General features: G+C 35.5%; 1 protein-coding gene across 5 annotated transcripts in view; it reads right to left on the reverse strand.

Annotated features, from left to right (window-relative positions):
- Window positions 1–13,840, reverse strand: part of BEND5 (BEN domain containing 5) — a 960,999-nt gene that overhangs the window by 557,364 nt on the left and 389,795 nt on the right. The gene's annotated exons all lie outside the window — the stretch shown is intronic.

Consider the following 13,840-nt stretch of genomic DNA (forward strand, 5'->3'; position numbering starts at 1 on the left):
ACAAAGAAAAGGAATAACCTTAGCTCCAACATTACCAATATATGGGAAAAAAAAACAAACAAACAGTTCTGCATATCTTCCATTCATCACAGGCATTTTCCCAAACTTACATGGGAATGACTGGATCCTAATTTGAAGTTCAAAAAGCTAAATCTGACCTCTGAAGTAACAGTAGCAATACATACTCCCAAATCTGATAAGCTTCGTCATTATGTGACCCTATTTGTCGTAAGTGTCTTTTGAATGTTAAGCAAGCACAAAGGCTGTATGTCATCGTGGGCTCATCTGTGACACTGAAAGACAAACAGCTACTGAAAACATCTACATGTTTCTTACGGTAACTGAATGACCTCATCTATTTTCCTCAAAGATTTATGTCCAGTTTTTCCCTGCTTTTACTCCTGGCCATGGCTCTGGAGCTCCTGTTTTCACTGCTATATTACATTATATGAACCCGAGGTGCAGGAAGATGCACAGTGATTTTACAGGAAATAGGCATTTCTTTGTACATAACCTTAACATTTCTTAAGAATGGTTACCTCTGTATGTATGCGACTGTGAGAAATCAAGGTGATACTTGAAGAATTTAGTTCCATGAAAGTAGATGTCTAAAGACTTTCCAGAATCTTTGAAGTGAATGATATTCTCAAAACTAGTAGGAAACTTAGGAAGAGACAAATAATTTGGTTAATTCTGAAACAACTTTGAGAAAACTATTTGGATGTAATCTAGGAGAACTTTTGTTGTAATGGAACACAGAACAGAAGTCGGATATCAGATCTCCTTGCACCACTGCCTCTGTAACAGACATATTCAGAAGGAAGCCAACTTTGATGGAGAGAGACCAAGGAGACTGTGACAAATGCTTCAGTGTAGGTATCATGAGAAATGAAAGAAACAATGGAGATAGTTTTTATAATAGTGAAAAAAAATCTTAAAAAGCCTTTGACAAATTTTATAGAAAATGCAATATAATGAAGTACCGAGTTTTACTGTGGCACTTTAAGATGCACTATGGATTTAAAAAAAAAAAAAAAAAAAAAAAAAAAAAAAAGAAAATGAGGGGGGAAAAAAGAAAGGTAAAAGAGAGGTTTTCCAAAATTAACAACAATAAATAATGCAAATAGTATTGATTAGAAGACAAGAAATGTGAAAACTATCACGTAACATATTTTTCCTTATAGAAATTCATGCCATTCTAGTAGATTCCAGTTTATCGTTAGATAGCATGTTTAAACTTGTAATAAATACGACCTTCTGAAATCAGGATACATCCACATGTAACACTTTAAGATGCCAAAGAAGAAGACTGACATGAAAAATTTTCTTCTCTGTTAGAATGAGAGAAAAAAAATGCAATGAACATCTGAAAAGAAGAAATCTTGGATATGTTATCTATTAACAGAATAATTGTTTTAGGCTTCTGGCATTTAGGATCTTTTGAGTAAACAACATACAATCACCTTATCCAACTGACATGGTGAACATGTCTCCCAAAGAGATTTAACTCAGACTGTTCCTAGAACAAAAGCTGTGGAACTTCATATTCAAGTTGGCTGCAAACAAGAGTGCAGATGGGTATTCCCCGAATACAGAATATAGTATGAAGCTGCTGTAAGGAATTCTATCCATGATCACTGTTGAAATACATCTGCCACCAGTGGCAAGTTAGTTAAGTGTAGTCAGGGAGACCTGATGCTGTGTGATCAGTTCCAGGGGTTTACTGTCATAACACATTACTTTTATGCAGTAGCCTGTGATCATTGCCTTATAATCATTATGGAGTATTTTTGAATCAAAGGAAGAAAATGTTCAAAGTCTGAACACCCTTGTTATTTCTAGTAAAATTCTGTGTAATAACAGTTCTCAGAAAAGCCCAATGTTCTGAATTGTCTGTGCACATGGACTCCGTATTCTGTTAAAGAGACATCTCTCATTCGTATTTTCCAATAGTTTATACAATGTGTGCTGCTGTCAGAGTACAGACCATCCTATGTCATAGAACATGGAGCACATTTCAAATTACATTCAGCAATTTTTTAAACTAATCAAAGAAGGTATCTTTTGTGAGCTAGTAGTTTATGGATGTTAATCACCACCAGTCCACGATTTCTGTAAACCTCTTGTGATTCAGCATTCTTGCAGGTAAAGTTAATAATCTGTGACAGTATAAAAGAAGAGAGCTTATGTGCATTTTTAAAACTATATAGACCTAAACAATGGTAACTCCCCTAGGTTATTTAGAAAAAAGGTTTATGTAGCAACTACTCTGTGGTCATCAGTTGCAGGAGAGAACTTCCTTTCAGAGTAAGTTTTCAGATGGAGCATGTCAGGAAATTTGTGCCATTATTTGGAAATACATGAAACTAAGGTGGAAATAATTTCCAGAATACAATTTCTTCCCCAGATATTAAAAAAATTAACACAGGTGCACATATTAAGTAAGGAAAGATGCATGACATCAGGAAAGAATTTTGATATGCAGTCCTCATTCACTTCTACCAAAAGTGTGCTGGAAATTTTGGAGATGCTGGGTAGGTATTCAGGCTCCATCATTTTACTTTCCTTGGTACTTACCTGGTGGTTCATAGTGATGTTGGATGTATCTAACAGGGGAGGTGGTTATTGTCCAGGAGCTTTGCAATGCATTCATTTTCCTTTTTTTTCCGATTTAATTTTCTAATGAGCAGGGAGTAGCTTACTTATTTCGTAATGTACCTATATAAATTCATTGTAGTTCTGAAGGAAGCCCAGCTCTCTAAAGGAAGAGTTTATACTTACCTGTGTTTCTCTGGGAAGATGAAAAATCTGAGATTTCAGAGACCACAGCTATTCTGCTTCATTATTGTCATAGCAACAAATGATCTTGAAGCACAGTATGCAACATCTATAGCCATTTGTAGTATAGCTCTAGCTACTAACTTGTTTTCGTTAATGGCTAGCATAAACTAGTCTCTGTACTCTTTGCAATTTAATTGATGAACTGCAAAACAAATGGTTATAGTTAATAAAATTATATTTTGCCATCTGTGTCCAGTAATGAGAAAATCTGAATTATAGGAATGAAAAAAAAAAAATGAAGTTTTCTGCCAAACAGATCAATGCATCCCACTTCTTTGTCAGCATTAAATTAGATGTTATCTGTTGCTGTGTATTTCTCTCATTGGTTGCCATGGCTAATTGGAATTTCAGCCAAGATGGACATATAGGAATTCTGTTTGACCATGAGGAATACAGTACCTTTTTTCTTTGTCTTTCTACAAGTCTGTGTAGTATGAGTCTACAATGCTATTTGGTCTGAGTGCATCCAAGTCTCATTTATGGGAGCACAATTTTGTTCAGCTCTGCAGTGTTATTTGCTGTTACAAAATCTTATCTATTTCTATAAAAGAAATCTAGAGGATATGTGCAGTTTTATTCCTAAAGCTCTGATGGATTTCAAAATCATCTGGAGCTGAAGGCAAATCTGGTGTTGTCACAGTGTCTTGTAAGGATGATTACAACAGCAGCAAAGTACACCTTTGAAACACATATTCTTTTTTTTCTGAGTTCACATTCCAAGCAGTTTGTTCTCCTGAGAGGGAGGATATATACTGTCTGAATTCTTCATAAAGAGGCCACCGCAATTAAAAAAAAACACAACCTTTTATAAGTTCTCTAGGGCCCTACAAGAACATTAATTCCTAGAAGAAGAGATGGCCCTCACGCAAAAGATATTAAAGTACTTCATGTTGATAATTTGATTGCCTAGAGCATACTAAGGATCTAGACTATTTCCTTAACCTTTAGAGAGGTAGACAGACTACAGGCCATATGGAGAACATGCATTTCTACTCAGAGTAGACAAAGAATATTCAATGCTTTTGAACACCCTGTTAGGAGAAGTAACACTGTTCTTTTTCTACCCATTACTTTTCAGATTTTGAAATATTCACTGTTTGGATTAATGTCTATGTCCAGGTGTAAGACAAATCTTGATGGGCCTTGCTGTATTGCCAAAATACATCCTATTTTTCCTACACAGTACCATCAACCTCTGTTTTAGTCTTCATCTGTTAATCTATAAAGTGCCCTTAATCAGTCATCTCTGACATTCCTTTAAATTTTCCATCAGACATAACACCTTACTGGCCATTTTTCATTCTCAGGAGGCAAATAAGAAAAACAGACTTGAGGTCTCAAATCACATGAAGTGATTTTCCAATTGTTTTCTTGAACACCATGGACCATATTTTGAAGAGCTGAGCAGTCACAAAGAGGGCCCAGTTTCCAAAACATTAAGCTTCTTTTTGGTGTGTAACTATCAAAATCTGGGCTTCGGTTTTGTGTATCAGGACTTCTGAAAGGAGAATTTTGTATTTTCAGCTTATCAAACCTTTATGTGAAAATGTTGTGTGAGTGCCTCAAAAAGGCAAATCTAGTGCACTGTCCGTGGTCCTGGCAGCGACTCAATGCCTCGATTCTGAAGTGAAATTCCATACAAACTAATTCTATTTAGTATGGCTAACTTCAGAAAACAAATACCAAAGTCTTTAGTATAGACTACTTCTAAATGACCTAGGTTTCTGCAACAGTCTTCTTCCCCATAAAATGACACTAGAGTCAGAAGAATGTTATGAATCTTAACTCAGTGACATTTATGCAATATTTTGGAGACTGTTGGAGTAAAACATCTAAAAAATCTGGATTTTATTTAATGATAGGCATAAGACTTTCCCTCATTCCATGCTGCATAACAGTGCAGTGCTCATAAATATGGAGAAGACTGTTAATATTTTAATTCTAAACAACTCAGATTTAAAAAACTAAAATAAAATACTTTAACAATGTGCAGCTGTTACTAATGAAATAAGAAGCTGATTAAAAATATTATGGTGGATATTAATGCATTATTATAATCCACCTTAATGGAGAAAATCTAAATGGAAAAGAAATATGTGTATTATAAAATCCTGAAGTCTTCAGATTTTGAGAAAGTAATAGTCATCTTAAATTTAACTCATTCAGACTGAGTGGGAAATTCAAAATAAATTGGAGAAAACCGATTTCTGAAACTGATTTTTCTTTTGTGCATGCTTATGAGAATTCCTGAAATGGATGGTATCTCTCCTTTTTCTTCCTTCATGTTACACATTTATTTGAACATCAGATAAGGTAGTTCAGAAAAGCAAACACTTTCTGTAGAAAGGTATGTCTGCAATTCTAAGGGATTCTGAGTGAAAACTTTTGACTGTGGGCCTAGGGCAGACTTTTTTTTTTCATTGAAAATGTCATGTAACTGAGACCTTTTCAATCTGTGTTCATTTTCTCAGATTGTTCTCTGCTGCCACAGTATGGTGCTCAGCTGCTGTTTGAAAACATGAAAAAGAGGATCTTTATCAGAGAATGCAGTTCTTTTCATGTACCAATATGATTGGATGCCATGTAAGATCTCTTTTAAAGACTATTGAAAAGGCTTTAAGCTGTATCTTGTATTTCCTAAGAAGTGAAAAAACAGTTTTCAATTATATACCTACTACTTTACATTAAAAAGCTCCTGTCTCCTCATGTTATTTGTATGTTATTTTGTCTTCAAAACAAAGATAAATATTGCTTTCAGTATTTCTGAATAATAGCAGCCCTTCAACAGGAGCTAGCATTTCCAAGAAATACACCTTTTTTTTTTTTTCCCCCCCATACTATTATGATCATCTAAAACAAAATACACTTGAATGTAACATGCCTTAGAATAAGGATGGCACTAGCCTCCCTTTACATGTAAGTTTGGTGTCCCTCTTCATTGCACTATTCTTTGATTCAAAAATACTTTCCTAACAGTGCAGAAAAGTAAGGGCCATTAAAACTACACTGCAATCAAGAAAAGATCACAGACTACACACAGTATCTCCCAGCTGTGCTTTCTATAAATCTATTACATTGTCGTGAGCCTTAGTTCTTTTCTTCAAGTACATATGGTCAAATACTCAGGGTCGACAGTAAGGATGCACTTATTCAGCTTGGTTCACCTGAACTACATTTCCTTGTTCTACATTATTTTATAATCTGCATCAAAATATTTTCTTAATTATTATTTTCTCATTCCTGTGTGATATAAAGATATATCCCAGACACCCTTCTGACATACACACTGAAGTCTTTTTAGAGTCAGCTTTCAACTTTCAAGGCTTAATGACAACAGAGTTAAAGTCTTACTGAACATGTGCATGATATGGACAAAGAACTCCAGGATTAGCACAGATCTCTTACACAGAAGGCTCAAGTGCATGCCTTACTCATACACTACAAAAAGGACTGCTGAGCAATGGTGGGATTCTCTTTACACACAGACGTTCAACGCATTTGTAGAGAAACGCAAAAAGGGTTGCAGAATATATTACCTGAACTAGCTTCTCTAGATGTGGAGAAGTAATGAAATATCCAAAAATGACATGACAGACAAATAAATGCTTCCTTAAATCAAATCTGAGATTAATTTTCATTTATTTTGGTAGTATCTGTTAGGTATATACCATTATAAGAGGGAAGATAAATCTAAAGGGAAGATGGAGGAAGGTATGTAGAAACCTCCAATCCTGACTGAATGTGATAAAAATGTTTGTTTGTTTATTTTTGAGTGTTTCATTACATTACGCTTAAAGTTGGAGTAAATGGCTTGCAGTCTTACACAAAAGTCTTAAAAATCTTGTCCAGTGGGAGTTTTGTAATACTGGAAAATTATTTGAAACCATATCTACCTCCTTGTGAGTTTGCTTTATTCTTACACTACAAGAAGTGAATGATGTCACTAGTGAAATCTATTGGCTACCAATGACTGGCAAATAAATTTTTTCCATATCCTACAACCAGATTTCTGATTTAGCTCTCAGCTTCGGTGGTGTCAATGTACTGTAGGTAAAGGTGAAATGTTAGACAAGCAAGCCCCTGGGAGCTTATTAAAACAAACATTTAAAAAGAACTGAAATATAAGTCAACCAATATCCAGATCCGTTTACATTCATGTAAGACTGAAAACAGCATTGCTCCTCTTTACACTGTAAGTAGGTTTGGCTGGATACACTGAGAATCTGGGCTTTAAGTCTAGGAATTTTTTTTTTATTGTTTTTTTCCTGTAGTCATCTTGTTATAGTGGTAGTACAAGATAATGGCAACACATTAGGGCACCAAGCCTTGATCTTGCAAAGTGTTGATTGTTCTGACCTTGGAGCTTAAGGCATTTTTAAACACATTTAACTTGATGCCATGAACTGTGCCATTGACTTCAACAAGACTATTTAACATGCTTAAGTTTAAATCTGTGCTTAAGTGTTTTGTTGGATCAGAGCCACAATGCTCAGTTTACACAATTTACGTGAACAAGATTTTGCCTAAGGTATTTAGACAATTTAATACATTATATTTACTTTATATAGCTAGTATAAAGCTAAGTCAATAAATAGTTCTTTCTCTGGTTAAATTAAAAGGCATAAATCCAAATCCTTTGGACTGAGCAGACTTTAAAATTTTTAGATAAGCCTTTAATCCCAAGGTCTCAGCCCTACAGGTAATGTGGGCCAAGCTAACCACCTTCTGCGTGTACAGTCAAATAATACAGATTAAAATAAAACTCCAGCCCCACAGATGCATGACACAGTCGCCACTCAGGAGATCTAAATAGAAACCAACTCAAACACAGTCCAAATCCCAGCAGAGTCAATGCAGTAAAGTGCTACGGGGCAAATGTAGCTAATAGCTCCACATAGCACGATTTCCCCTACATGCAAGTACATTCAGCAACACTATCAACATGGTAATTATTGCTTAATGCTGTACTACAAAATAGGGAAAACAAATTTCTGTAAATGGAAGTGAAAGAAAAATGAATGTATTCTAGAATTTTTACAGGTTTCTAACGGTCATACATACCTTCAAAATATCTGCATGTCCTTCAGACATTTACCAAGCAGGTAAATTTTAAAACCATAAAAAGCTTTACACTGGTGTACATACGGGGCCTCAGACTTACTTTTTTTGGTGGAACAATATTAATTGGTTGTACTATGTTATTTCTCAAGCACCAACCTAAAAAAGAAAATAAAATAGTTGCTCCCTGTTCCCAAAACCTCAGGGTGCAGTAACCAAAAGCAGCTGCCCAGATCTGGAGGTTGAATTGACTGTGTGGGCAAAACCAGATTGTTTCCTATTGGGATTACAGCTATCACACTGAGCTGTGTGGTTCCCAATCACATAGTAGAAAGAGCTGAGGACAGAAATTAGTAAAATCTGCCTCTTACCTGAAGTTTGCCATTGCCATGAAACAAGGATTCAAAGCCTACAATGCCTTTCTGCACCTGGGTGCTAGTTCAGGTATGTCAGGACAACTGACTAGGTCATTAACATTTGCCCTCCAGGTTGAATCCTGGACAAAGCACACATTATGACAGCTTCTCTGGAAGTGCAGGTGTATGGATTAGGGGATGAAGCAAATAGGGAGCGCAAAATACATAAGGACAGGGAAGACAGATCATAGACCAGGATATGAAGTTGCATGAAATGGCACTGAGATGAGGATATTGAGTGCACAGAAGACAACATGACTACCTTGTGCAGTCCTGGTCTTTCAAAGACCTAACAGCTATTTTGGATTTTCCCTTCACAACTCAAAGAGGTAAGGAATGGGAATGAATGGGAAAGTACAAAGCAGAATAAGTAACAGAAAACCAGCAAACAAATGCCACAATTTCTTTCTCATAGTTAGCTTAGGAAAGTATAAACTTAATGGAAAGAAAAGGGAAGGCTAGATTTGAGGCAAAGAAAGGGCAAGCCAGATGAAGGACAAGTGTGGAGTAAAGGTGAAAGGAAGAGCCATGAAGCAAAAGGCCAACCTGCACAGCTACAGATAGTCCAGTGAAAACTTCTGAAATGTCACTGACTTTGCAAAGGTTTCCATGTGTGGGTACAGGATGAAAGGTTGCAACAAGTGGCCTATGCATGAAAACATTTTGTATAGACTAACACCACCACATATAATTAATTTACGGTCATTCCTTTCAGGACATTTTCTTCATATGAAGTGGATCATAATGTTTTTTCTGCAGGTGATTTCTTAACTCAATTGATTCTTTATGCTCCAAGCTTCTTTTTTTTTTTAAAGTTCCAAGCATTTTTAAGAGGTTTTAACAGATAAGGGTAGTTATAAAATGTTAGCTGCAAAATTGACTTAAGATTTGAACCCTTCTTTGCAATTTATTATATTTTTTTACTCAGTTGGATGAAAAATTTATGCAAAATTTATAAACAGAATTTATTAATATATGAAAGTGTTCTTTCTTGAATTTAAGAAATAACCATCTTATACATTTAGTAACCTTGCACACTATTAACTGTAAATGATTTTATTGAGTTTGTTATTTCTAAAACTATATATATTTCTGCCAACTTAAACCACTGTTTCTTGTTTTCACCATGAACAGTTGTATATATCCTACAGACAGATGGCAGCTTTCAACAGTAACATAGTTTTGCCTATCTTTCCTTGCCTAGGATCACCACAAACCAGTTTATCTCCCAGAACTTCCTTTAAATTCTAACAAAGACATTTTCCTTAAAACTAATGGTATAGAATAGTTCCCTGTTATTTTTCATGTTATTTCTATAATTTCCCTGCTAGCACACTGTGCTATTATATACTATAAATCATATTTTATTTTGGAAAGAACTGTTGGCGGTGTTATTTTTAGGTCTAACTCTACTTCTGCTGACATCCAATCCAGCTAAGAAAATAGATGTAGGAACATTTAAAATCTCACATATAGTTTCGGAATGACATCCATATTATGAATGTTACGGGAACAGCAGTACTATATGAGGAAATAGATACACCACTGAATAAAGGGAACGTGCCCTGAACATATATGTAGGTGCACTTTTATGTTCTAGAGAAATAAGTTGTGATTACTTTTTTAAACATTATTTCTGTGGCTTTTTTTAGACTAAGTAAATTGCCACAAATTGCATTTAAATGACATTTCAACCTAGTTGCAGTCAGATCCATTGGAAAGTACAGTATCTGATAACAACATGATTTCAAAGGTATGATACATCACACTGAACCCTGTAAGTTCTATTTTTTTTTTAAAAGATGAAGAGTATACTTTTCTTTTACAGAACTGTTATTACATAACCTAACACTGAGCGCAGAAATGGGAAATTCAACCTTAGAAAAACTCACCATTTTCTTTGCTTCACACTTTAAAACATTCATAACTGAGAAGTTAAAAATGGACCAGCAGCTATCAGTAGAACTGATCAAGTATTTTTACTGGGGTACCCAGTCATTTAGACAGTAAATAAGGGATATTTGATCAATGAATCAGCAATATGATATCCGGTGTGAAGTTTCACAGTCTTAGGGCCTCATTCTGATCTCTCTGATACCAGCATGAATCAGAAGTATTTTACGTAAATTACGCACACACCAAAGTTGTGTGGAATCGGAATGAAGCACCTTGTGTTCCAATCTGTTTCACTCAGTATCTATGTCTGACTTAAGAGACTGGCTCACTTACAGAGCTCCACATTAGACATATTGCCTTCTTTTTTTAAAATATGTATGTTTAATATTTAGTTTAACAGAATTCCATATTCCAGTCCCTGTGTACTGTGGAAGGCCCTTTGAGGCTTTTGGTTTGTATGTGCAGTTTCAATTCTCCTCAAGTGTAATTTGGAAGCACCATTGCCTAATGGGGTGAAAGGAAGTATCTGTCTGAAATTAATCTTGGTTCTTTTTTGAGTGAGTAATGGAAATATTGCCAAGCCAGTGGCAATTTGTAAAGTGGGCTGTAGTTGAGCCAGGCTCACCAAGACTCATATAATTTATTATGTGTGATAGTGGAGTACTAGCAGAAGTACAGGTGTCATCAATTGTCCACACACTTCAAGTATGCACAGCTAATTTAGACTACCAGCTTCAAATGATGACACACTCAAAAATTCTGCCAACTCTGAAATATTGATTATAATGCTACACATAACTGTTACTGCCTATGAGACTGTATAAGTATCATAAAATAGGTACTATCTTTTTAAATTGAGCCTATGCTTATATTTTCACAGAAATATAAAAATTATTTTTCAATAATATTGCATAATATATGCCAAGATGAGAGACACATCAATAATATGCAAAAAGTTAATTTCACAATTTAGAAAAACTACTCACAGATTTTGAATTTACGATCTTCTGGGACAAATCATAGAAAGTCTGAAGCTACCTAAGGCCAACAATGGCAGAATGAAAATGGCAGTTTAAATGATACCTGGGTGACCATCATAGCTAGCTTGCAGGAGAGACTATTTTCAAGACCATTTGGCACATCTAGAATGTGGGATAGCTCTCTGAAGTAAAGAATATAAACATTAAAAGGTCAGAAATAGAATAGCTAAGTTATCCATTCACACTGGCAATGGGAATCTTTGTCATTTGGCTCTGAACCACTTTGCCATTCTGCATCCTAACGACAATTACATGTCCCATACTGACATTTCACTTTCAATTTTCATAGAATTAGTGAAAGTATTTAAGGAGTTAATGGAGGCATAGTACTTTCTTTAGTGAAAAATTAGATTAGAAATTAGATTGCCTTGAAAACATTACATGCAGCAAAATGTGCACTCAGAAAGCCTTCAGGAGTAATCATCTAAGCATGGTTTCTTGTGACTTGCATTTTACTGTTCCACAACAAAGAAAAATAAAAAGTCCCAAAGATCTGTGGCAAGATTCTGTTGTCTCCAAGAGGCACTGTTCAAAACTTCATAATCCAGGAGATGTGAAATTGTTTCAAACCATTCTCCATCCTCACAATCACAAATTGCTTCAGGGAGCAATAAAACTCCCCTGGAATGAACCAGAGGGTATCGGTGGCTACATGGAAGATCGACAGATATGCCACTGCCTTCCCCTAACATGCTTCCCTGCTTCAGCCCTGTGCCCAGCATGAGGACTTCAGAGTTTGTCCTCAGATGGCATCTCGAAGTTACCTTTCACCACGTGCTACCAGGGGTATCGTCCCTTCGCCAGGAATAGAGCTTTTAAGTGCCTCTTTATGCCAATCTGATTTCTCTTATCTTACTTAAGGGGCCAGAGCATGGACAGAGCTCCCTTTCTTAGCTCTCAATCTATCCTATATGGCACGCAATTCTCTAAAGTACAGCCAGCTTCTGCTTTGATGAAGCACTGTGCAGTGAAGACTGAAGGATCCTGTTTTTCACCATTTAAAGATGTATGATAGCAACAAAGCTCTATGTTAAAATATTTAACTTGCAGAGAACTTATGGAAATTGTCTATTCAAGCTCAGCAAAGACATTAAATTACCAAGCTGTTCTAGGACAGTTGTGTGTGGAGAAAAGCCAGAAATGCTCTGAGATTGTAATGTTACTTACAAAGATTACAGCATGAGCCTGATTCAGAAGCTTTTTATACAGATCAGCATGGTGAGCTGCAAAATGTTACCATATCAATTTCTGCAAAACATACTGTGTGTGTACATATAGATATAAAATCAGGACTTATACACAGCACATTTCCTGCCACATTTTGAATGGCATCTGTTTGTTTAGTTTGCTGAAATATGAAAAATAATATTTAGCAACTACTGGTAACACAATGTTAACAAGATTTAAGAGTATAGCTCTGTCAAAATGCAGATAAAAGACAAATCCTTCTATCTCAGTGTTTTAATCAGTCAGATCAGGGTTTTGATGAATATGCAAATGTGACTGTTTATACACTATTTTCCAAGTGAAAAGAAACAAAATCAGTTTCATTATAAAATTAATGACAGCTCTGTCCTCTAACATTAATAATTAAGAGACTACACACATTAAGGTGATAGTGCTCTTTCCTCCCACTCTCTGAAGATTTTACTTCTCTATTTTTTTAATAACCCCTTCCCTTACAATTGTTTGTCCCACTAATTAGAAAGATTAATAATTAATGCCAGTTCAGGGATATGTAATAGTCACCTTTAGATCAAGAACTGTACTTAACTGACAAAGGGTTAAAAAACACTTTCTTTTGTTAATTCCGTATTTTAGTCTTCATAAGTTGAATTTTTCCTCCAAGTTTATGCCACCATAGGGATATCTCAACGGCCTGCTCTAATGCTGGAAGCCTTTTATTTATTCCAGTGCAAGCTATACATATAATTTCTTTCAGATTTTCAGAATATATGCTGGGATTCTTTCTAAAGCCCCAGCTGCTTGGATCAGCAGCCTTCATAGAAACCACAGCCTTTTTCTGACATACACACTAGAAGCTTAGATAAAATCAAATCTCAGATAAAAGATTAAGAAACTGGTACAAGTGCACTATAAAGTCTGAGAATGCAAAAGTAAAAAAAAAAAAAAAATAACCAACAAGATTTCAGATATTATTTTTTAATCTGATAATTTCTGAGTTGATATGGGAGTGGCTGAGACAAGCTTTCCAAATTTTCAGGACAGGTAACATTTCAGATGGAGGTTATAGAAAAGTGAGCAGAAGTTCAGCCTTCCATTAACTCTCCCTTTCTGCACCAGAAGGATTATCACATTTCATTTCCACGTGGCCACTAGGATCTATATGGAGACCCCTAGACCCCTTTTACTTTCAAATCACCAAAGCAGGCATTTTTAAGAGTAAATAAAATAGGTAGCTTGTGTTTTGCATTATTTAACCAAGAAAAGCTACATTCTAGTTCCAAAGATACATATTTCCCTCTGAACATAAAAGCTCTTCCAGAAAGACAAATGGACAGAGTACTCCAAAAATCTCATTTCTCCAACAACCTGTTTCAGTTTCATCTTTTAATGTCTTTAGAGGTG

Source organism: Tyto alba, unplaced genomic scaffold, assembly GCF_018691265.1.
Source record: "Tyto alba isolate M040663 unplaced genomic scaffold, T.alba_DEE_v4.0 Super-Scaffold_1000006, whole genome shotgun sequence".
Taxonomy (NCBI): Eukaryota; Metazoa; Chordata; class Aves; order Strigiformes; family Tytonidae; genus Tyto; species Tyto alba.